Source organism: Rattus norvegicus, chromosome 10, assembly GCF_036323735.1.
Source record: "Rattus norvegicus strain BN/NHsdMcwi chromosome 10, GRCr8, whole genome shotgun sequence".
In the NCBI taxonomy this organism is placed as follows: domain Eukaryota; kingdom Metazoa; phylum Chordata; class Mammalia; order Rodentia; family Muridae; genus Rattus; species Rattus norvegicus.
Genome location: NC_086028.1, coordinates 8,892,614 through 8,915,421, shown reverse-complemented (window position 1 = coordinate 8,915,421; position 22,808 = coordinate 8,892,614). Strand labels below are relative to the sequence as shown.

The following is a 22,808-nucleotide window of genomic DNA, read 5'->3' as shown; positions in this document are numbered from 1 at the left end:
GTGAGCTGTGAAATATATTCATTGTTAGAGTACCCAGGAAATGGCGGCAGGCATTCGCAGGTAATAGCGTCGGACAGGCAAGGGAGACCGCCAACATTACCGGCATTATTTCGGTTGCCTTTTTCATTATAGGTTCGGGAAATAGGCAGCAATTCGATTATGGCATGATTTGGGGTGGAATTGCTTGCACCCCTGACCCCGTCACTGGGGGATCCAGGGAGAAGTCAGCTCAAATAAAGTTTATAGTGCATTAACTGGACCGAGCACAGCCTCGCCCTACAGAGCGTGATTTCTCATCTTCCAGTGGTTTGTAACTGCAGCGCAGATCTATCTGTACCTTAAGGCACAGGGAGGATTGGCTGAGATGTATAGGAGTGAGGAGAGGCAACCAATAGCATGCAAACCCCTCCCCTTCCATGTGCAGCTCTGGGCTCCTCGGCGGCTCTCTGTGGCAATGTGATTAATAACACAGAGACATCCTGCTTGTTGGATTATTAATTTCCCGTCCTCTTTGCCTTATTTTTTTTCTTGTACATACTTCTGATGCTTTTCCTCTGCCTGTTTGCTTTTTCTTTGCCCTTTGCAAATCCTGGCCATTCCTCCTTTTCCCTCCTGTAGCCCATCCTCTTGCCCATGGAGCTAGCTAATCTTTAGCACGTAACACTGCCACCGGCCACTCAACTTTGTGCCTGCTTGCTTCATACTTGGGGTGAGTGTATTTTTTCCACCGGGGACTCTGGTTCTAGGAGAGAGAGAGAGAGAGAGAGAGAGAGAGAGAGAGAGAGAGAGAGAGAGAGAGAGAGAGAGAGAGAGATTCTTCTGTATTCGATATTCGATTTTGGCCTTTTGTTAGGGGCGCCTTACAAAGCAAGGCTAGTTAGTGAATAACTGTCCCCGACCCCGATCCAGGTGCCACATAGAGAAATCTGACCTCTTTCTTAAGTAGTCACAGCTCCTCTTGCCAGCTCTGCACACCAAGAGTGAACCGTGCAAAAAGACAGAAAGAGGAAAGAAAAAGGAATCGCAGCAGGTAATTGCATAGCTGCTGTTACTCAGAGATACTTGGGGTGACTGAGTTTCACCTGACACTGGATTTGAGGAGTGGGGTAATGGGGAGTTTGGAGGCTTCCTCGGAGCCTTGAGAGATGTGGGGTACTTTGTACCAAAACTTCCATCAGCCGCTGTTCCCTTGGGCTGTTTTACGTTCGTGCTCCCGAAGGAAAGGAGTGCTTGGTGCTGACTGGGGACAGCTGGACAGACCATGTGGCTCAGCTTCTTGTGTGGTTGTGGCGTCTATTAAGGGGGGCCTGGGGGAGTCTCTGATTTGCTGACCTGCTCATGTGGCAGGTCTGTGGAGCAGCAGTAGGAGAAGAGGCAGAACTTCTTCCTTCCCACATTCCACGCAGCCTTAGGTGGCTCTAGCTCTCTCCGTTTCCCCAAAGGCTTGCTTTCTTCCCTGTCTTCTAGGAAATCAGGATAATTAGCAAAGATCGGGATGGGTCCCACAGGCTGCTTTTACCAGCACAGAGCACACTTCTTAAGGAAAACTTGGGTTTTTGATGGTGTTGTTTTTTTTGTTGTTGTTGTTGTTGTTTTTTTTTTTTGTATTTTGTATTTTTTGGGGGGGTGGGGGCCCTAAGAAATCTTTTTAAATAAAAATCCTTAAAACTGTAGAAACCTAGAGGATAGAACTGAAGGAATTTGACACAGTTTTTTCTTCATTGATATAACCAGTGCAAGGCAGAAAAAAAATCATCTCCTAAGTTGATTATCTGTTGGACATGTTTGTGTGTGTGTGTGTGTGTGTGTGTGTGTGTGTGTGTGTGTGTGTGTCCTTACCTGTAGATAAAATGTTTGAAAATTCAGTGAATTCTCAGGAACAGCAATATTTCTATTTTTTTTCCCATTAAAAGGGGGAAAAAAGCACAAAGAAATGAAGCATGAGTCCCCTTGTGTAACTGAGGTTTAACTGTGTGTTGAGGGATGTGGTAAGGGGTAAGGGTTTGCTTATGTAACAGTCACTCACAAGGTGAACACTGCTTGTCTGTCCAGTGCCTCTGTCTACATCACCCAGGAGAGGAAAAGAAGAGAGAGAGAGAGAGAGAGAGAGAGAGAGAGAGAGAGAGAGAGAGAGAGGGAGGGAGGGAGGGAGGAAGGAAGGAAGGAAGAAAGAAAGAAAGAAAGAAAGAAAGAAAGAAAGAAAGAAAGAAAGAAAGAAAGAAAGGCAGGCAGGCTCATGTGAAGCAGGGCAACATTCTCCCTCTGCCTGTTCAGAGCTAACACAAGCAAATGAGTGGCCACTTGGCATTAGCAGAGTCTTTACATGAGATCCCTGGCTAACTCTTGACTCAGGTTCTAGCTCTTCCTTTAGGAGTAACAGGTATGATTTCCTTTTAAGGGATGGCCCACTGAGAGATGAAATTAAAGAGGGGAGCATGAAAACTGACTATCAAATAAGGCAGGTAGGATGCTCAGAAATTTGGGCATAAAGTCTAAATATGTTGGAGGCCGCAGTTAGTACAGTACAATATGCTTCTCGGGAACGATTATTCTGAAACAAAAATACTTTTAATATACCTGTAGTGAGGGCTGACTTTCTGTTAATGTTATTTTGAAGAAAGGCACCTATCTATCTATATCTATACACATTCATATACATATATACATATGTATTCACACACATGTACACACACACACATGCAAACACACACACACTTTGAGAAGAAATAATCGGGCAGTTGAAGTATGGCACTTATGTTTTAAAGAATGTTTTTTAGCATTCATTTTATTGTATTTTTATTGATTTTGCTTTGCTTCTTTTGTTGGGAGGAGGAGGACACAGTGCATTTGAGGTGGTAGTCAGAGGTTACTTTGTGGGGGTTCTCTACTGTGTGGGTCCCAGGGATCAACACAAGTCATTAAGCTCATCAGCAGACATCATTGCCCACTGGGGCAGTTCGCTAGCTCAAATGATCATTTTTATTGTATAAATGGCATGCTAAAATTCCCATAGTGCCTACTTCTTTGTCTTAAAAAATGTGGGTTAGTGACACAGGATTGCCCAGATTAGGGGGTCTGGGATTACTTTCACTGCGACTGTTTATAAACCTTCCAGAGAGAAACCATCATTTGTGCTGAGAGACAGTCCATCTTACTTTTAAGATCATGAGAGTTCGGCTCCTCTTATTTTCTCTCTCTCTCTCTCCTAGCCCTTCTTCCCCCTGATTCTTGTAAAGGAAACCAGCTTGAAGCCTATTTTGTACTTGAAAAAGATCAAGGCAGAGGGGCTCATCTCTCAAGGACCTAAAATTACATTGGTTGCAGAGTGAATCACATCTGGGCTTTAAATACCATCTCAACCCTGCACTCTTCCTTTGTTTCAAAGTCGTCTAATGTTTCTTCCTGGTAACCTGGGCTCCCCTCCACTCTGTTACCAAACTCCTCCATATAGGGGTTGGAAAACAAAAGCTTGCAGAGGCCTGGTCAGGGCCTTTGGAAAGCAACCTGAATACACAGCCTGGGCAGGTGTTCTATATGGTAGGAAAAGACCCTTGTCCATCTTTAAAGATGCCTCTCATGAATTGGGACAAGATGTATCTCCTACCCCAGGCACTACTTTGTGGTTTTTAAAACACACCCTTGTTTTGTTTCTATTTCACACACAACTTATACAGATACAGAAGAGGTGTAGCCCTTCCCCTGACAGACCATAGCTTCCTTCTAGGTTCTCCTGTGTTTACAGAGATCAGATCAGTTGTTTGTTCACAGTGATGTTCAACTGTTTATGGAAAGTCTGAGCCTCAGATGTGGGGAGAGAGACCTGTGGAGGCAAAGTCCTGTTAATAGCCGGGCTTATCTCATGGAGGGGAATAATCATTTTAATATGCTCAAGGAAAAGCCAGCCTACTGCCATTTGTCTACCATTGCCTGGTCTGGGTCCACACCTTGGGAAGGCAAGCACAGCCACAAAGACCTCTTACAGAAGTGATTACAGAGACATGATTACCACAAATTGAGTCTTTTCTCTGCTTGACAGTGATCCAAGCATTGTCCCTCCACTTAATCCTCTCTAGCAATTTGCCTACCTCCGCTGCTAACAAGAGGTGATTGGAGAGGAGTTCTGAGTCTCCACTTCATATCTGCTCCAGGACGTGGTGTGCACCTTACTCAAGCCAGGCCCATCTAACCATTAACCGGCCACCCCACCAGCTCCTTTAGCCAATGGGAGTTTTCAAACACCAGCTTGAGTTTTAAGCTGTTTTCTGGTTCCCTGTGCAGTAGAACATAAACAGAGAGAAAAGAGACCTTTCTCTTTAATACAGCCAGATAGGTCCCAGCAAAGCAAGCACACTCTATCACTGGGGCAGAGGGGGCTCCATTGGTCCCCTGGCTAATATTTTCCCTCTGCAAAGAAGCATGGTGAATGGACCACATCTCAGAATCCTGAGCCAAATAGTCTCTGGATTTGCACACTCCTGTCCTGTGAGTTGAAGCAAGCAGATGAAGGAGTGGCCCAGGGAATCTTAGTGTTGACTAGCATAGAAACTCAGAAGGTAAACTCAGACGGTCTTGGGTGAAACGAAGAAAGTTTGCACTCCAACAAACTCCCAGATGTTGGTGACTCTGCATCCAGAGAGCCAGGCTGAGGCACAGATGGGCATGCACAGGCTGGGTCTTTGCTTGACACGGGACTACCTTACTGGTCTGTCCATACAGTCTATTCCATGTCTCCTTCCCTTTGCTCAAGATGTGCCAAAAACATTTCTGCCTGTGTTCTCCAAATGTACTGTTTCTCCCTCGCTCTTCTGGAATGTTCTCACTCATTTCTTAAGTTTCAGCTGAAGTGTCCCCTCTTCAGGGGGAGACCCATCTGCAATGGCTATTACTTCAAGTCCAAATCCCGTAGCTCCTTGTAGATCCTTAGCTGATGGCGCCATCAAACTATTCCTATATCTTTCTCCATACCATCTTGATCCCCTCCATTAGTTTTATTTCTCTTAGGCAGACACTGGCCATGCACTCTTATTATCCCAGCAGTTGACAAGCAGAGGCGAGAGTGTGTCCATGTCAGGTTAGTCTGGGTTAGAAATGCCTTGTCTCCAAACAAAATGGACATGATACAACAAAGTCAAAGATGCACATCATTTTTCCTACACCTCCTGTTGGATGGATTTAGCAGAGTCACACCACACAAATGCTTAAAAAAACACATTAACCAGTCTTGCGGAAGTCAGCGTGAGTTATGAGAATAGGTATCTAATGGTAAAGATCAGATGTTGGAATCAGAAAAAAAACAAAAAAACCCAATATCTGAGTGTTTGTACAACTATATGTGAGCGTTTTATTTGTTTGGGTTTGCCTGGAGGGCAGATCGTTTCCTTGCTCTGAAGCTCAGTCCTGACCATCTTTGTAATGTTCTGTTGTAAGTAGGCAGCATGAGTAAGCAACAGTGGTGACCCTGCACTGCTTCTGCCCGTCCCCAACCAGTTGTTCTACTCACACTTGCTTCTTTGCAAAATTTCAGTGCATCAGAGGACTATGCTGTTTTATTTGTTGTATCCTGTGATATTCACAATTGTACAACAGTGTTTGGCAGTGGAGAGGAGCCCCTTTGGGAACTTCAGGGAAACTGAAGGAGGGGTTGCTTTGTCTGGGGTCTCTTTCACTAAAAGAATAGCATGAGTATTTTCTTCTGCATTGGAGTCACAGGAAAAGAGGGCTTGGTAGGAAACCACACCTCAGCATTGCATTTGCCTATTCTCAGCCTGCCTGACATTTTGGGGTGTAGGGGGTTCTGTCTTTCTCTGGAGATCTTCATACACCTTCTCCTTTCACCCTATTCCTAGTAGCCTTTTCAGGCCCACCCTTTAAAGGTCAGCAAGCAGCTCTTCTTCCCTCTACTGAGGTCTTAGATGTTTCCTTTATAATCTTACAGTGGTCTGAAGTCTTCATGCATGTTCTCCATGTTTTTGTCTGCTACCCCACAAAACTTCTTTACCAGGAGTTTCAGGTGTCCACAAGACAATCTGTCTTTCTTGTGTTGAACTCTCAGAACCCAGTTCAGTGCAACACACAACAGGCCAGCCAGAAGTCTCTACTGTGGGTAGGCAATGAGAAGATAGGCCAAAGGTGTCCTGAAAATGCAGCACATGAGGTGGGTGGCTACGGTGGTATTTCTCTTGAGGACGGTGACATCTTCACTCTTAGGAAAAGGACAGTCATGGAATAAAGGCTGCATGCTCCACTTCCCATTACCCTAGACTCTACTTTGCAGAGTGGTGTTTATCTGTTGTGTATTCTAAAAGAGTCTTGCTGTGGAGTTCATACAAACGTCAAACTCATGGTCCTCTTATATCTACTCTAGAATTATAGATGTTGGAAACTATGCTTATCTCCTAGACCTCATTCTTAGGGCTCTAATTTACTTCCTCTTTCCATCCTTCCCTCCCTCCTGCAATTGCTTTGATATCTATAGGCATCCTTTGGCAGATTAGAGAGTTCATCAGCAAATGCAATATACAGGAAAGCATATACTGCAGTCATATCTGTCTACTAACTTTCTCCCCCATTATCCTTGAGAATTTCTTGGCCAAGGTCCATCTCTTATGAGACTTTTGTCCCCAATTCAGTTCTTTAGAGTCTATGCTCAAAAGTAATTGACTAACTGAATTCTCCAATATTTGTTCCTGATTTTCCACTAATGCTATAGAACTGATGAGTCCAGCACGCTCAAATATGTCTTGATTAATAATATCCCTCTGAGTGAGTCTAGGTATTCTAATCTGTGTCTTTTCACATAACCATTCCAAGTTTGGAGAGGAACTGGTGGGTTTTGGTTATCTAAAGGCTAGGTTGCCATAGTTCACTCAAGGGAATATTTCGAACAACTTACCTATAAATTAAAAAGGTTTTAAACTCAAACTCAGCTGTTTGGTGAATGATGAAGCATTGGATTTCAGTTCTATGACCAGACTCTTCATTTGAACTCCAAGCTGCCCAATGGATGGATGGACAGATGTTCAGGTGTCACTCAATTGACTTCTTTCAGTCTTGGTTTCCTTGTTTGTTGAAAGCTCCTGGAATGTCTGAGCGTTCTGTGTGTGGGGGACACGCCTGGGTCAGAACCAGCATGGTTTCTAAGAATCAAGGTTAGCTCAACTTTGGGACTCAGCTCCTGCATATCCAGGCCTGTAGGGAAGCCTGGCAACACCCCACACATTAGGTCTGTTTTAGGAATACTACTTGAAGCAGGCATATAGCCCTAGGGAAATTTACCTCTCTTAATTCAGGTCCTTATTTTAAACACAAAGAAGGGGAGGGTTGTAGCTCACATGGGGTGATAGGCTCCTGGAGGAGGGGTGAAATTAATTCTGCTACCCAGCTCATCAGGCTGGCCTGAAGGATCTAGGATCCAGGAGAAAATGCCTTTGTGGGTTCAGCTACTACATCCATAGCAGCCACTGAGGGGTCTGGGGTTGGAGCTTCTTAAAGGAATAGGTTTCCCTGTTTCTGGCTAGGTTTCACAAGATATTTCAGAGGACCAAATATAACTTTGGTTTGAATGATCTGGTCATTGTTACAGCTCCTCTATGCTGCTGCATGAAAGTGAGAGCGGCCAGGTACACAAATAAATAAATGATTGTTAGGATGTTCCAGTAACACTTACTCACAAAGAGACAAAGAGTCAGTTGACCTGGTCCCCAGACCATAGATCCGTAATTGATCCACATGGACCGAGTCCATGACAACAAGTCCGTGAGTTTTGTATCTGATGGTAGACATGAGTGTTAAATGATGGCTGATGACTCCAGCTGCAAGTGGAGCTGGCATAGGTTATTGATAGTTGTTAATTGGGACATTACCAACTAACATGGCTAACACCAACGAATCTGTCCTTGGAGAGGTCAGGCTGAGCATGTCATCAAGGTAGTTAGGGAATAAAGCCTGGTGGAAAGGAGGAATACACTTGCCAGAGGATATTGCACCACAACATAGAAAGAGCGCAGGGAGATAAACCTGGGAATACAGTTAGGGGGAGCAGCACCATCAGCCTGACTCAGTGGACTGCATCCGGAATTGTCTTAAGAGGCCCATCAAGCCTACTGTTTCTAATCAGCCTTTCGGGTATCTTTAGCTTTTGGGTAACACAACACTGGCAAAGACAGTATTGCAGGTCGCAGTCTCCCGTGCAGCCTTCCGTGCAGCCTTTGCCCACGGTAACTCACGTTTATATCAGTAAGGGGCATTTATCCTTTGTAAAGAGCCAGCAGTGTTACTGTTGCTAACTGATGTAGCCATGTTTCAAACATCGTTACATTTTACCTCTTCCTACTCCATGCAGGGATTCTATCTTGCATTTCCTGTCTTGTCTCCTTGGTTTTTCTCTGGACTGTTCCTGACTTCCAGATCTTCCTTGTTTGTGATGATCATTGTGGTTTTGAGGAGTACCACCTGGGGTTTTCTAGGGTCACCCTCCATTGGATGGATGCTAAGGGTGCTCCTGTGTTGTTTGGATAAGAAGACCACAGAGGTGAAGGAGGTGGTACATATTTTTTAGAGCAATTTAGCAACTATGATATTCATCCTGATCATTGCCCATGTCCTGAGGGCTGTTTCTTCTCTGACAGACTGACTCTCTCCGTTTTCCAGACAGATTGAATCTCTCTGTTGCATCCCTCGCTGTCTCTATTGAAAGGAGGTTTCTACAGAAGTCTTTGCTTAAAGAATGAGAAGACATGGCTGGTTTTCTTGAAAGGGTGTCTATACATACATGGAATGGACAAAAGGAGCTTGGCCAATGACAGCGCATTTTCTGTTCCTCTAGGCACTTTGAGGGGTGGGGGGACATAGAGTCCTGTGAGGATGACTCCTGGTCACTGACCCTCCAGTCTCAGTGAGACATGGGGGAAAATATTTGATCTCCTTTCTGACATATTCTTGGTACATTTTAAATTATCATGGCATGGAAAGGAAACTCCAGAAGCCCCAGATCCCAGGACCTGCTGATATACCTCAGGACTGTTTCACCAGCTTTATGCTGCAGTGCTAGAATTTTCCAGGTCCATAACCGTGAAGCAAATGCACTACCCTCAGTGGTGCAGGCTTTCGTGTTTATGCTTTCCCATTACACTACATCATACGGGTATCCTTCTCCCTCAGACATGCAGCTCCTGCAGAAAGGTGGGAAAGGAGTTCCTGCCCATCAAACCCAGGATGAGTGGGTCCCCCTTCCTGAGCCCAGTGTGCAGGAAGCTTTTTGGTGTGAGACTATGGGAAGGATGTTACCAGAGACAAAAGGACACTGTCGGCATGTTATTAACGTTAAACATTGCTGACATTCCACGCAGTATGTTTTTCTAATTAGAGCTGAGCTGCGGAGTACTGTTCCCATAATCAACATGGGAATGGAAAACTCAGCAAAATTTCATGTCTTTGCAATGAAACTGCTCCCCGGCAACATAAAAATGGCTTTTATAACATAAAGGCTGTAATTAGAATAAGTCAAATCAGTTGGAAACGATTAAGGCCAGAGTCGGCAAAGCTACCTTCTAAATATTTGTCTGGAGATTAGCCTACTCCTGCAGCCTGGAGAAGCGTCTTTGATTTACTCGTACGGCTCGACATGGCAAAGATAATCTTGCAGCAGGCAAATGAACCCAGATTTAGATGTGCATGCCGGTCTTTGCCTCAACTTGACAGGAGGCAGCCCATTGGAAGAGAAGTCAGAAAAAAAAATGAATATGGGGTCACATTAGACAAATTGCTTTAAAAAAAAAAGAGGCAGTACCACGATCATCAATTTAAATTCTTTTCAAATGTGCTGGGTCTTTGAAGCTTTTAGGATGCACTTTAAAAGTCCACGTGGAATAATTTTCTAGCATGTCAATGCGACAGTTGATGTGCGTCTCATTGTATTTAAAATTATAGTCCTGGGATGAGACTCAGTGCTTGCTGCTTGTCTGACATCAGCTATTAAAATACAAGTAAATCTTGGCAGGTGGAAATTTAAAGAAGAAAAGATTACATAAGAAGATTCAGAATTGTTAATATTAATTTGCTAAACAAGGGGATATTGAGAATAGAGAGTTCTCCAGCCCCTTCAATAAGATGCTAGGATGGGGACCTCCCCATCATTCTTTTCTTGCTGGAGGGAGAGAAAGGTAGTAACCAAATGAAACAGTTACTAAGTATTTCAGCGCAGGGGTTTTTTGAGGCCAGGTGACCAGGACGAGGAGCTGGTTCCTTTGACTGCATCCTCAAGAGCACCAGATTAGCACTGTACTGGGTGGGAAGGAGGAGGAAACGAGGGAGACAAGGCAGGAAAATCACAGCTCTTGAGATTGGGCCGGAACATGCTCCGCTTCTTGCTTTCCCTTAGAAGAATGGTGTAATCCACCCTGACAGGTTCCCCACTCATTTGTAAACCCTTCCAATTCCCAAACTTGTGTGCATGTCTGTACTTAGCCATTGAAAATATAATCAGCCTAATGCATTCTCTTACTGAATTTTAAACCAGCCCATTAAAACGCCTTTAACGTGCTAAAGTCAGCTTCAGAGAGGGTTTCCATTTCATCTTTATTGAGCTGACGCTGTGGTTGCTCTCCTCTTGCACCGCAGTGAGCGCCTGTCAATAATTCAATAGTGTAGCCTTGACGGGCCCATGCCTAGCCTAGGCTTTCAACCCAGCCAAGCAGCTTGTCAAAGCCTGATGCTCTGTCAATGACCGACTGATCTATACTGCATGAACCCCCTCCCTCAGCTCTTGATGTGTCCCTGGGAATAAAAAGAAAGCCATTTCAGAAGTGAACCCAGTGAGAGGCACCTGTTTGTAGGGAATCTTTAACGAGGGCAGGTCACACCATTGATGGCTGGTGTTCAGCCCAAGTTCCCATACTTTGTTTGGTTGAGCCAGGATGAGGTCTCTGTGTGTTCTCACAGGATGCACCCAGGGTTCCATTCATGGCACTGGGGAAAGGATGTTCTTGTCATCCCAGTAATTCTCTCTTACCATGTGTTTGCATCACATCCACTTTGTGGTTACAGGAGCCCATGGACTCATGGCTCTGGTAGAAGGAAAGCAGGAGTCGAGTGCTGCTCACCCTGAGTGTGCTGCACCGTCAGTGCCTATGTCCGATTTCCTCTTCAATGCTTCAGAGACCGTCATGAATCTGGGTGTCTGGAGAAGTCCAACAAAACCACAAGTTTCTCAGATAGTTTTATGCAGAGGAATTTATATCTATCCACTATAACAAAGGACAAATCATTTGTATTTTTTAATTGTGGCATACATTTATTACTTGAAAATTGCAAACACGTATATAATATGGCTTGATCAAATTTACCCTCCATAATCTTCTGTTCCACTTTTCTATGCCCCACAACACATCTCCTTCCGATTATTGTCCTAGGAATGAGTTTTGTCAGCCTTCAATTATCCACTTAGCCTATATACTATCTCTAATCCTTAAAAATTCACCCCTACTGAGATGGCAGGCAATTCCCCTAAGGAGAAATGAGAAGGATATGGATGCCATATTTAAACTGTGGGTTTTCTGATTCCCTGAACTGCTCAGTCTTCCCAAAACCACCCCCTTCCTTTTCTGGAATAAATAACATGTTTTCAAGGCATGCTGTGTGCTGTGGCTGTCTCATTCTGTGACGACACCTGATTTGCTATTGGATGTGACATTTTCTTATGTATACTCTTTCCTGAGCATCCATCATCATATCTGTGCTCTTCTCTCTCATCATGCTGAGTGGAGTTTGTAGGATGTTAGCAGTAACGTGGGTGGGGAAGGGATTCAACAACACATTAAAAGTGAAGAAAAACTGTGGCATTGAGAGAAGCCGGTAGCCTCTAACATCATTTACCCACAGACTATTCAAGTCTTAAGAATGTAAGTTAACCACCAGGGTTTGGTTACCTCTCCAGTAAAGAGCAGAGGGTTGTACTGTCTTTGTTATGGCATACCATGATCTGGAAAGTGAACATGCTAAATTAATGCTCTGGTGCAGGGAGTGGATATACTGAACTGATAGTATAACAATTGCAGAGTGTTCCTAGGCCGTCCTGTTGAGATAGAATGAAGGGTCTTCTCACAAGGTATGCGGGCTGAATGGTCAGTCCTCAGCTGGCAGAACTAACAGAGAGTTTGTACAGATACAACCCAGTGATAAAATAGGTCACTGGGAGCAGATTCTTGGGAATATCTTGTCTCTGCTCATTTCTGCTCCTCTCTCTACTTCCTGACTACAAATATGTGTGATGCTCTTCACTGCTAACCCCTCTTAACTGACTGATACCCCTAAAACTGTGAGCCTAAACCCTCTTAGTCACCACCGACTGATATTTCTAAAACCATGAGTCCAAATCAACCCTACCACCCTAAGTTGTTTCTGTTGGGTATTTTGGACACAGTTGTACAAGAGTTATTACTATAGCCATGCTTCTTTCCAGTTCCCCATGGTCATAGACAAGGTTTGTTGAAGGTCAGAGAGGTGGACGGTCAGAGCCAGACTTAGTCAGTAAATGGCTCTATTGGGACAGCTAATCATAAGTATTATAGAAAAACAGAATTCATAGACCCCGTTGTACTTTCCAGGCCTTGGATTTGGGGATGAGTGCTATTTAATCCACTTACTTACTTGCTTATTTATCTGCCTTGAGCTTTACATGTTCTACACAAAGCTCAGGTGGACACACTCAATTAAGTGAGTGTATTCTGTGTGTCCAGAATCAACTATGTCTGAATATTGAAATATGATCAGCTCTATTTAACTGGGAAGGATGAAGGAAGGATGCACAAGTTTTAGGGCTTTGTCTTCTCCTTTCTACCACTGATTTATTTATTCTATATCTCCTATACATCCCTCTCCAAGGGGCTACAGCCACATCCCAGGAACCAATGTCAATTCTGCCTGTGTCCTCTTGTGAAGAGAGTGAGAAAGCAGTGCTCCATGTTACATATCTCACAAGCTTTAATTTAGTCTAGATTCTCCCATTTATTGTCTGTATAGGAAACCAACCTCAATCGCCCTCTCCCTCTCCCTCCCCCTCTCCTCTCTCTTACTCACTCGCTCAAAGAAAGAACTCCATTAGGGAATTTATGCTGTATGCACGTGACTTGGCAATCCCACCTTCGGAAGCTCTATTAGGCTAATAATCTGTGTTTTAAGAACAATTGGCATCAAGGGCTTTGCTAATGCTGGGGCTGTTAGCATATTAGTTCCATTTGTGATGGGTAAGTGCTTTTGGAAATGATAAGACTTATCTAATAAAATTTATTTTTAAATGATTAGTCACAGCCTTTTTTTCCAAGAGATCCTGTCACCTGTTGTCCCTCCTGTTACACAAGAGTGAAGAAGGCACTCTTGGGGGTTCACCTATTCATCAGGATTGGAAGACTGCTAAGTCTCTCCCAGTTTGGTACTAGTTTCACATGTGGTATTATAAATGTGTTTACACTTTTTCCCTGTACTTTGCATTATTAGTAGAATATGCTTATGAGAAAAAGGTGAATTAAAGTTGAATTTGGTGTAGGTATGGTGGTATGGCTCTAAATTCCCACTGTTTGGGGGTCTGAGTCAGGAGTTTGGAGAATTAAACCAGCCTATGCTATACAATGCATAGTGAGTTCCATGTTGGCAGCCTGGACTACATAGCACAACCATGTCGAAAGAGTTTCTGAAAAAGAAAAGGCCAAAAGCATTTCTGGCTTCCGTGCAAACTGAAGAAGTAGCAGGCTTCATGTCTTGAGACAGGGTTCAGTGGGAAGCTTGCCACGCCATCAGGACACCATGAGTTTGGTTCCTGGTACCCACGTAAGTATAGTCAAGTACATTAGCAGCCATAGGATGTTTGCACTGAAGAGGCAGAGATAGGAGGATCCCTAAGGCTCCCTGGCCAAGTAACCTAGCTGGATCAGCTAGCTCCAAGGCCCCAGTGAGAGACCCTTCCTAAAAACAATACATCAAGATTTTTAATTAATTCATTAATTAATAACTTTTGCTGATTAATAACTCCTAAGGTTGACCTATGGCCTTCATGTGAACATGTACACACATGCTTTTGTACATATATACACACGAATGTACCTATATACACACGTACAGCATATACACACAAATTTCTGCTTGTGTAACTCTCTGGCTTATTGGGCATCTTGACCACTTTTTTGTCCCTGCTCCAGATCTATGACATCTACAAGTATCATCAAGCCAGACGCTTCTCAGTGCACATTCCAAACACACTCTGGTCCTTCTTGACCTTGGCTATACACCGGGTACCACAGTGATCAGATTTGTACGTCTGTCCTGCACCCTTGCAAAAAAACAGAACAAACCAAAACCAAAAACAAAACAAATAAATAAAATCCTTGCCCAGCAATGGTGGCTAGCTGGATGTTTTTGTGTCTGAATTGGGGCTTATTTTTCTTATCTATGTCTCTCATGCTTTTCCATACCCAAGGATGCCAGTAACTGTCTCTCAGTACAGACATGAGTTCATGTAGAGAATGATGTGCTGTCCCTGGCACATAACAGAAAACACCTGGCAGTGAATCCATTAGGCCGGCTGTTGCAGCTGCACCAGGAGCCCATGGGTCTGAAAGCTGGGCTGCACATGGCTCAGGAAGGGGACCCAGAAGAAGTTACCTTTTGGCCTTCATTTGGCTAGAGTGCAGGCTTGGTCCTTAGGGCTTCTGTGACCTCCACAAGGCCAGGTACTTTCCACAACCCCAGGTGAGGCTAGCCTTTAGATCCCTCCCTGCTTCCTGGACCACCCCTTCCCCCATCTCCCTTAACAGCCTTCCCAGTGCATAAAAAGGACAAGATAAAGATGGTGTTTGGCAGATGTAAAGAGCAGCGTTTGGTGAGCTCTGGTTCCTGCAACTCTGCAAGTGGACCTGCGCACTGTGCAAACCTTCAGAAGCCCTCTTGTCTGAGGGCTGCAGGAGGTTGGGCCAGAGAGGTAAGACTGAATTGAAATGAGGAGGCCCCGCAAACTGCTTTTGCCCAAGGGCTGGTTTTAATGAGCCTGTCCCTAATGAGTTGTCCCTGCAACTAGCTTCAGGCCTAAACAGATGAGGCAGGGATTCTGCTAAATTTTTGATAGGATTTGCACTGGTTTTTATGAGAAAGCAAGCAGTTGAGAGTGCAAAGTCGGGGTCATGAATCTTTTACGAGGGTGGACGGTTGTCCGTCTTGTCAACCGGAACGGGAAAGACCTAGTTGCTAATAGAAACCTTGGCCTCAGCCCTCCGTTCTCACCCACTAAATCAGCTAATTTGGTCAGGACGGCTGGATGATTTTATTTATTTATTTATTTTCTGATTCAAGACCTGGCCCATGGCTCCACGAAGAATTCATCTTAAAATTCCATCAAGGGGATGACTTCCGCCATCCTGATGAATGATCTCGGACAGAACCATCGTGGGATTTGTAACAGACTTTTCCCATGGTGCACTGGGAAGGAAACTCCATCAAACACCTTAATTAACATCCTATCCACTACTACCCCACCCCTGTCGGTATCCCTATTCACACGAAAATCTAAGCTCTCCCCTTCTGTTGGAAGAGAAAAGTCTGACCAAGGCTAAAATGTCATTTTTTATTCCTGCGGAGAAGCTTATAATGTTTTCTAATATCTGTCAATTGTGGGATTGAGTGGTACTGGAGATTTCATAATCCTCCCCCTCTCTTTTCTAATATGAATAGCCGCCAACAAATATATTGCTGCACTTTGATTCATCTACCAAAAGCCAATTTTCTTGGTGGCTTAGAAGGTTACAGAAAATGCTTGATCAGCGGCCTCTAAGGCATGGCATGAACTCCTGTCTCCTTTCTCTCTCTCACATGCTGTCCTTCAGATTAATCATGTAATCGATTTAATAGGCCCAGCATCATGAGACCTCCACCCTTCTTTGACTTCCTTTTCTCTTTCTCCTTATATGATTTCTGTGGAGCATGTGCTAGTCTATCAAAGCCCTTGAGTTTTATGGGGTACAAAACCCAGCAACCTGGTTTGTATAAGAAATATTCTTACAGTATTATTCTGTGGTTTGTGATGTGTGTTTGGCAATCCACTTTACTCACAAACTGTCATACAAGTTGCACAGAGGGTGTATGTCAGCTAGCAGAGAGGTGGCCTACCATGTACAAGGCTCTGGATTTGACTCCCAGCAATGCAGAAACTGTATGACAGGAAGAGTCAAGGGATTATACATTGAAACCCATGCTTGGCTGCATAGCAGTTTCAAGCCTAACTTGGGCTACATGAGACCCCACATCACAAAGAGTAGCTATAAAATGAAATACAGATCTGCATATTTCTCTCCATACCTCTATTCTGTGGGCTTTATTGTACGTTTGCTGACTTACTTGTACCTCTTAAAAACTAAAGTCCTTGGGAATTATCCAGGAAAAACCTCTCCTGCTTTATTAGAGAGGCCAATTCAGAGAAGACCTCACCAAAGATATTGTACATAGTAAGGGATACACACAAAGTCCATGTACAGAGTTCCAAACACCCTATAGCAGTACATGCATAGTTTCAGATTTCTATGTTTCTGGTGGGGGGGGTCCTCTGGTTTGGAATAAAAACTACCCCTCTTTATTTTCAAGAGAGACTTGCTATTATGTGTCTCTCTGGCAATAGCCAGGGTGTTCCGTGCTCGCAGTGACTCGAACACACTCATGTTCATAGAGGGTTAAGCAGGAACCGACATGGACAAGCCACATGGTGAGTGAGGCATATACTGCTCAACTAAAGCTATCTGAGATTACTGTTCAGACTGTAACTGTTAGTTTTCAGGGTGCTGGCACGTCTTTCCTGGGCTCTACATGGAGACCATCTGTGAAATTCAGGAAGGATTGGCAAGGGGAAGGACGCACGAGATCATTATCTCACAGAGCGCATTGACTTAGTGGTAGAGCAAGGTGGTGATATCCACTTAGAATCCTAGCACTCAGATGAGCTAGGCAGGAGGATTGTGAGTTAGAGACCAGCCTAGTCTACATAGGGAGACCTTGTCCCAACACACACACACACACACACACACACACACACACACACACACGACAGAAACAAAGAGAAAAGAGAAAGGTAGGAAGGAAGACAGACAAAGAGACAGACAGACAAACAAACACTAGTTAGAAAGGGGTCTGGGAAGATGGCTCGGTGAATAAAGTGTTTGATGAGTATGGGGACATGAATGGAAATCTCAAACATCTATGTGAAACCAAGTGTGGCCAAGCACACCTACAACCCCACTGCTGGCATGAAGAGGCAGGTAGGATATGATGGACAGCCCCCTACTCAGAACAGTGACTTCCCTGTTTAATGAAAGATCATATCTCAAAACATAAAATACATAACTCACTGGAAAGACACCCCCCACATCCATCTCTGGCCTTCCCACATGTCTACAATTGTGAGTGGTCCCTCACACACATGTATATTCTCTCTCTCTCTCTCTCTCTCTCTCTCTCTCTCTCTCTCTCTCATAAAATAAAATATCTAGTCAGTAGTTTCTAAACTTGGGAGAGAATAATAAAGACATTAGGAATGCCATAGGCATCATCTGAGGATGGAAACAGGAATAAAGGTATGGGGAAGCAACACAAGGAAAACCATTAAGAAAATAGCATTTTGCAGAATTTCTTCTGACCAGACTCTCACTACTTGAGTTGATTTGGGGATGTGGATCTGTCCCGCCCAGCATGTATGGTGGATTCTGAATCTCAGAACTACCTTGCCATAGCGGCTGGAGGATAGAAAAACATCCTCTACTCCCATGGTTAAGTGTTTAATGTTTTTTTTTTCTCTTTTAGAAATAATGAAAAACAATGTTCATTGTTGCCCTAGGGCATGTTTTCTTGTTGAAGGATGCTAGGTTTAAAGAGTATCCTGGGGAAGGGCGAGTGCTCTCTTATAAAGGGTTAAGCATGTGTCTGGGTGGCTCAGAATTAAAGAAAGCAACTTCAGAATTAAATAAATATTTATTTAACTATAAATTAAATAATTTAATAAATCAATTAAATAGTAATAGTGATGTGAATAATGAGCAGTAGAGGGGAATTATGATTGGACAGCATCATGTTGTGTGCTTCCACATGGCCAGAGCCTCTCTTATCTTCCCTGATTTGCAATGGAATTCCTCACTTCTTCCTCCTTCCTCTCGAGACACCCATATCTTCACAGCACCATGCTAACTGACCATTGGAAGACATGAAAGCAGAGATCATAATATTTTCCCTAAATCTAAAAAGCAGGAGTAGCTTTTGGGCATTGAGTAAGTTCATCAGCTTGATACAGCATCAAATGACAGTGGTGGCCTCTTGGGAAAATGGCTGCCATTGCTGGACTTGACAATGCCTCCACCCTAGAATGTGCAGAATGTTCTTTTAATCTCCTGAGATTCAGGCTTTGTCCTGGGGAAATGTTTGAATCAAACCAAAGATGAGCAACCCTCCCCCCAAGTCCACCTTGTTTATGAGTCCTGTGTCCAGACCTCATTTACAAAAGCAGGTTGTTGAACATTTCCGATTGTGAGGTGCTTATTTTCCATTCCGCTTCACCAGTGAAACCTCGTTTGTCTCCTCACATCTTTCCCTTCCAAGCCCATTCCCGTGGGTCAAGACTTTTTTCCTTCTTCTCAACAGCAGCCAAGTCAACAACAGTTCTGAGGACTTTTCCTCTGGAGCCAGGTTCTCTTCCTCTGCTACTCCATCTTCTCTGAAGCCTGGGTTAACTGGGACTTAACTCCTTGTCACTGATGCTGTGTGAAATGACTAATTAACTCTGAGTTGGAGACAACACTGGCAGTGACAAATAGGGCTTTTAGTAACCAGCGATGCTCCCGGAATGTTTGCCCAGGGATTGAGCCTCCCCTAAACCCATGTGAGTTTAGAAGAAAGTGGGCCTTATCCTGCCCCTCTGTGACTGAGTTCTTGTCACTCGAGTTTGTCAACTTGAGAGCTACCTAACCCAAGTCATCTGGGAAGAGAAAAGGCATGTGGTCCTAATCTCCCAAGTTCAAGAGGTATAGCATAATAAGGCCATGCTTGTTTGATAAAACAACAGGCATTTTCCAGCACATTCTCCCTCCCTGCCCACATTTACCTATAAATGAAGTATGTCCCAGTGAGGTTTGGAAAGGAAGATAGACTGGGAAGAAAGAAGGATGTTTTAAATGTCCACTAAGTGCTGAGCAGATGTTGCCCCAACAGTCTCAAGAAACAGTCTCACACCAGGCCACTCACCTTACCCTATGATTCATTGGCTGCCAGAGTGTGCTTGTCCATATCCTGTTTGATCTAGGAGTTCAGCATGACTCTCTGTTCTGCAGTCCCACCCAGTAATTCTAGAAACACTAGAAGCATTGTGCTTGTAAACAAAATCCACTCCTGCCATCCTAAACTTACCTTTGCCTATCTCTCCAACCTGGCTACATCTAACTAAATAAAGTGCAGGATGGACATAATTCGACATTCTCTCAAAAAAGGAGAAGGCAAAATAAGAAATCATAGCTAGGCGTGGTAGAGAAGCACATTGCCCCAAACTGTAACTCTAGTATTAGGGAGCTAAAAGAGAGAAACATCATGACTTTGGGGTTAGCCTGGGATACATAATAAAATCTCTCTCTCTCTCTCTCTCTCTCTCTCTCTCTCTCTCTCTCTCTCTCTCTCTCCCTCCCTCCCTCCCTCTCTCCCTCCCTCTCCCTCTCCCTCTCCCTCCCTGTGTGTGTATATATGTATATATATATGATTGATAAATAATAGATATATAGATACAAAGAAAAATATGCCAGCATTTTCTGTAAGTGCTCTGTGAAGCTCAACTTCTCTGTTTCCATAACCTACTTCTCTAAGAAGCTTATTTCTGATATGGCTGACCTTATGACACAGCTACAAACTGCACTTTTGACTCTACCTCCATTCTGCACTTCTAGTGTATGACCCTGATTTTCATCTATATTACATATTTACATTCACTCTCCATTCTTAATTGATGCTTTGAAAAAGAATGAATTCTTGACATAAGTACTTTCATCTATTAGAGGCCATCTTGCCATTCTGGGAACAGCAAGAATGGGTTGTGTTCGACCTGACCTAAATTGCAAAATATCATCAACATGTATTCTGCCATTACCTGTACTATTGTACTGGAGGGGTCCTAGAGCCGTCTTGTTAACTCATTGGTGTCCTGGTATTTCATAATGAAAGATTGGCTGGTCTGGGGCTTGGTAGCCTTGCCCTGTCATCTCAACTCCTCTGGAAACTGAGGCAGGAGGAATACAAATTTACATCCTGCCTGGGCTGCAGAGTGACTTGAAGGCCAGTGTAAGTGACTGTAAAAGAGAGAAGATGTATCTTAAAGGAGAACACTTACCTAGTATGCAGGAAACATTAACATTAAACATTTAATACCTGTTAGACTGAGATCTGTGCATCCTTTGAGTCTGAAGAGAGGTTGGTGGCTAGTAGACTTTCACTGTTGACTCATTAAAATGATACTTTTAGCTGGGGAACAGTAGTGTGTGTGTGTGTGTGTGTGTGTGTGTGTGTGTGTGTGTGTGTGTGTGTGTGTTTCATAAAATTATTTAAAGTCCTGGCTCTGTGCCATGAAACAGTACTTGGTCCATAAGAGGTCCTCCTCAGAGACATCTGGGAGTCCTCAAGTGACACAGAGAAGCCTGCTGTGCCAGGGTAACAGCTGGTTAAAGTATTAAAGGAGGAGGAAAATGGATGGTGGACGCATCTTCCTAGGGCATGGAATATCAGTGGAGATGGTGTGGTCTTCTGATTTCTAATTTTAAGGATGAGGACATACACACCTAACATGCAATTGAGTCCTTTAGGCATTATCTGCATATGCTGCTTCTTTTTTGTGTGGAATAGGAATATTCCTTCCTTTGCATGAGATCCCTCAGGGGAGTAGGAGGAAGAAGGTAGTACTTGTACCACCTCTCTTGCCTGACTTCGGTGCACTCACTCTCCTATGCACCTTAAACTTGAACTTGAGACCACAGTCTGAACTCAGAGTACTATCCAGAGTACTTCATTTTCTCCCTGGAATGGGAGACACAGGCTTGAAGCTCACTCTCCCCATTGGCTTTGTAGCCTAGACTTTCTAATCCAACTAAATTACAAACATTCCCTTCAATTGGACTTAAGTTTGCCTGCCTTTCATAGAGTTTTTGGCATTGTTCCTACATTGTCTTTCTGTGGCAGGAGCATTAAAACATTCTGGGAAAGATATATTTATTGCCCATCTCAAAGAGGCAGGGTCAGATATGTGTCAGGTTCTGTGGAGATCACTGGCCAGTCCTCGTGTTCCCCTCCCAATTCTCTAATCCAGTCTAACTCAGTGGGGTTTCTAGGGGCTCATTTAAGCGATTTAGACTGAATAGGTACGGTTTCTGGGTCCCAATTTTACCATCTGGGTATGGGGTAGAGGAAACACCATGGTGAGGGAAAGGGGAAAGAGAAGGCAAGAGAAACTACAACCATGGAGAGAGATTGTTATGCTGTTACCAAAACAGCATCATTCAAAAGAGGCTGCAAAGCAATTGCTAGTCAAGAAAGAAGGACACAATGCAGCTTTGCTAAACTATTAGAGTGTAATGAAACAGGGGAGCCATGCTACTTTATGACTCAGCCAAGTTACAGGCAGGTGGCAGCTGTAAATATGTACATAAATAACTATACGGATAGAATGTCGGGATTTCCAGCTGGCTTGGTTAAAGCACTTTAGTAATATTCTATTTAGGGTAACAATGTAACTTGACAATTTCCTTGAAAAAACACATCACTGGAGAACAAATCAGCCCCCATTAATGTGTAGGTGATCTGAGTCACCCTAAGACCCAAGAACAACACTGGCTGCCCAGTGTGTCCCCTTCTGTCCAGAATGGCTTCTGGCGTTATTATGGGATGATAATGCTACTTTCCTTCTCATCAAAAGCTTTTACTTTGTTGTCAATAGTATGAATAAGAGCAGGTAAATTGCCAGTGGCCCATTCTTAACTGGGAGAAGGAGCCGATTGATATCCTAATTTATTTTCTCACAAAAAAGCTAACATGTATTTTCTGTGCTGCTAAGGATTTAAGAGTGAGAGAAAAAGACATATTGTCTGGGCCTTTTTGGATCTCAGACTTGAGGGAGAAAGCAATGTGAATGAAATAAACACACAACACACAAATGCACACACAGAGAGAAGCTTATGTTTACTTCAGTCATTCTCCTATTTCTAGCCATAAATATTATAGATTATTACAGATAAAAAATAAGTTGGGTTCATGAAATACAGAATCCACATGCATGTGGGCCAGTAGAAATGGAACTTTTTGTCCTAATGTTGAAGGAAAGCACAAAGACATGCAGGTCAGTGGGTTGAACTAAGACACAGAAAAAGAGGACAAGATGCATATATTTATATAACTGCAAATATTTGGGTAGGGCTTTGGAAGGGCTCGATAAATGAATGGAATTTGTTTCAGGCAAAAAAAAATCTAGCCTTCTTAAACCTATGTGCCTCTCTCTCTCTCTCTCTCTCTCTCTCTCTCTCTCTCTCTCTCTCTCTAGTACTTTCACTCTATATTCTTTGTGTCTTCTTTATAAGCTTTGTATTGAACTTGTTCAGAGTCATCAGGCCAAGGATAGTTCAGGACCACTACACGAAGCCCCGCCACACTGTAGATGATTAAAATGTACTCCTGACATTGTGGGTGAAATCCTGTTGACTTTGCTCTTAGGTTCATATTCATCCACTGCAGGCCACTGACCCTGGGATGGGTGTGACACTGGG

General features: G+C 43.6%; 1 protein-coding gene across 41 annotated transcripts in view; it reads left to right on the top strand.

Moving 5' to 3' along the window:
* The window catches only part of Rbfox1 (RNA binding fox-1 homolog 1), a 2,095,840-nt gene that overhangs the window by 1,839,227 nt on the left and 233,805 nt on the right, over window positions 1-22,808 (top strand). The gene's annotated exons all lie outside the window — the stretch shown is intronic.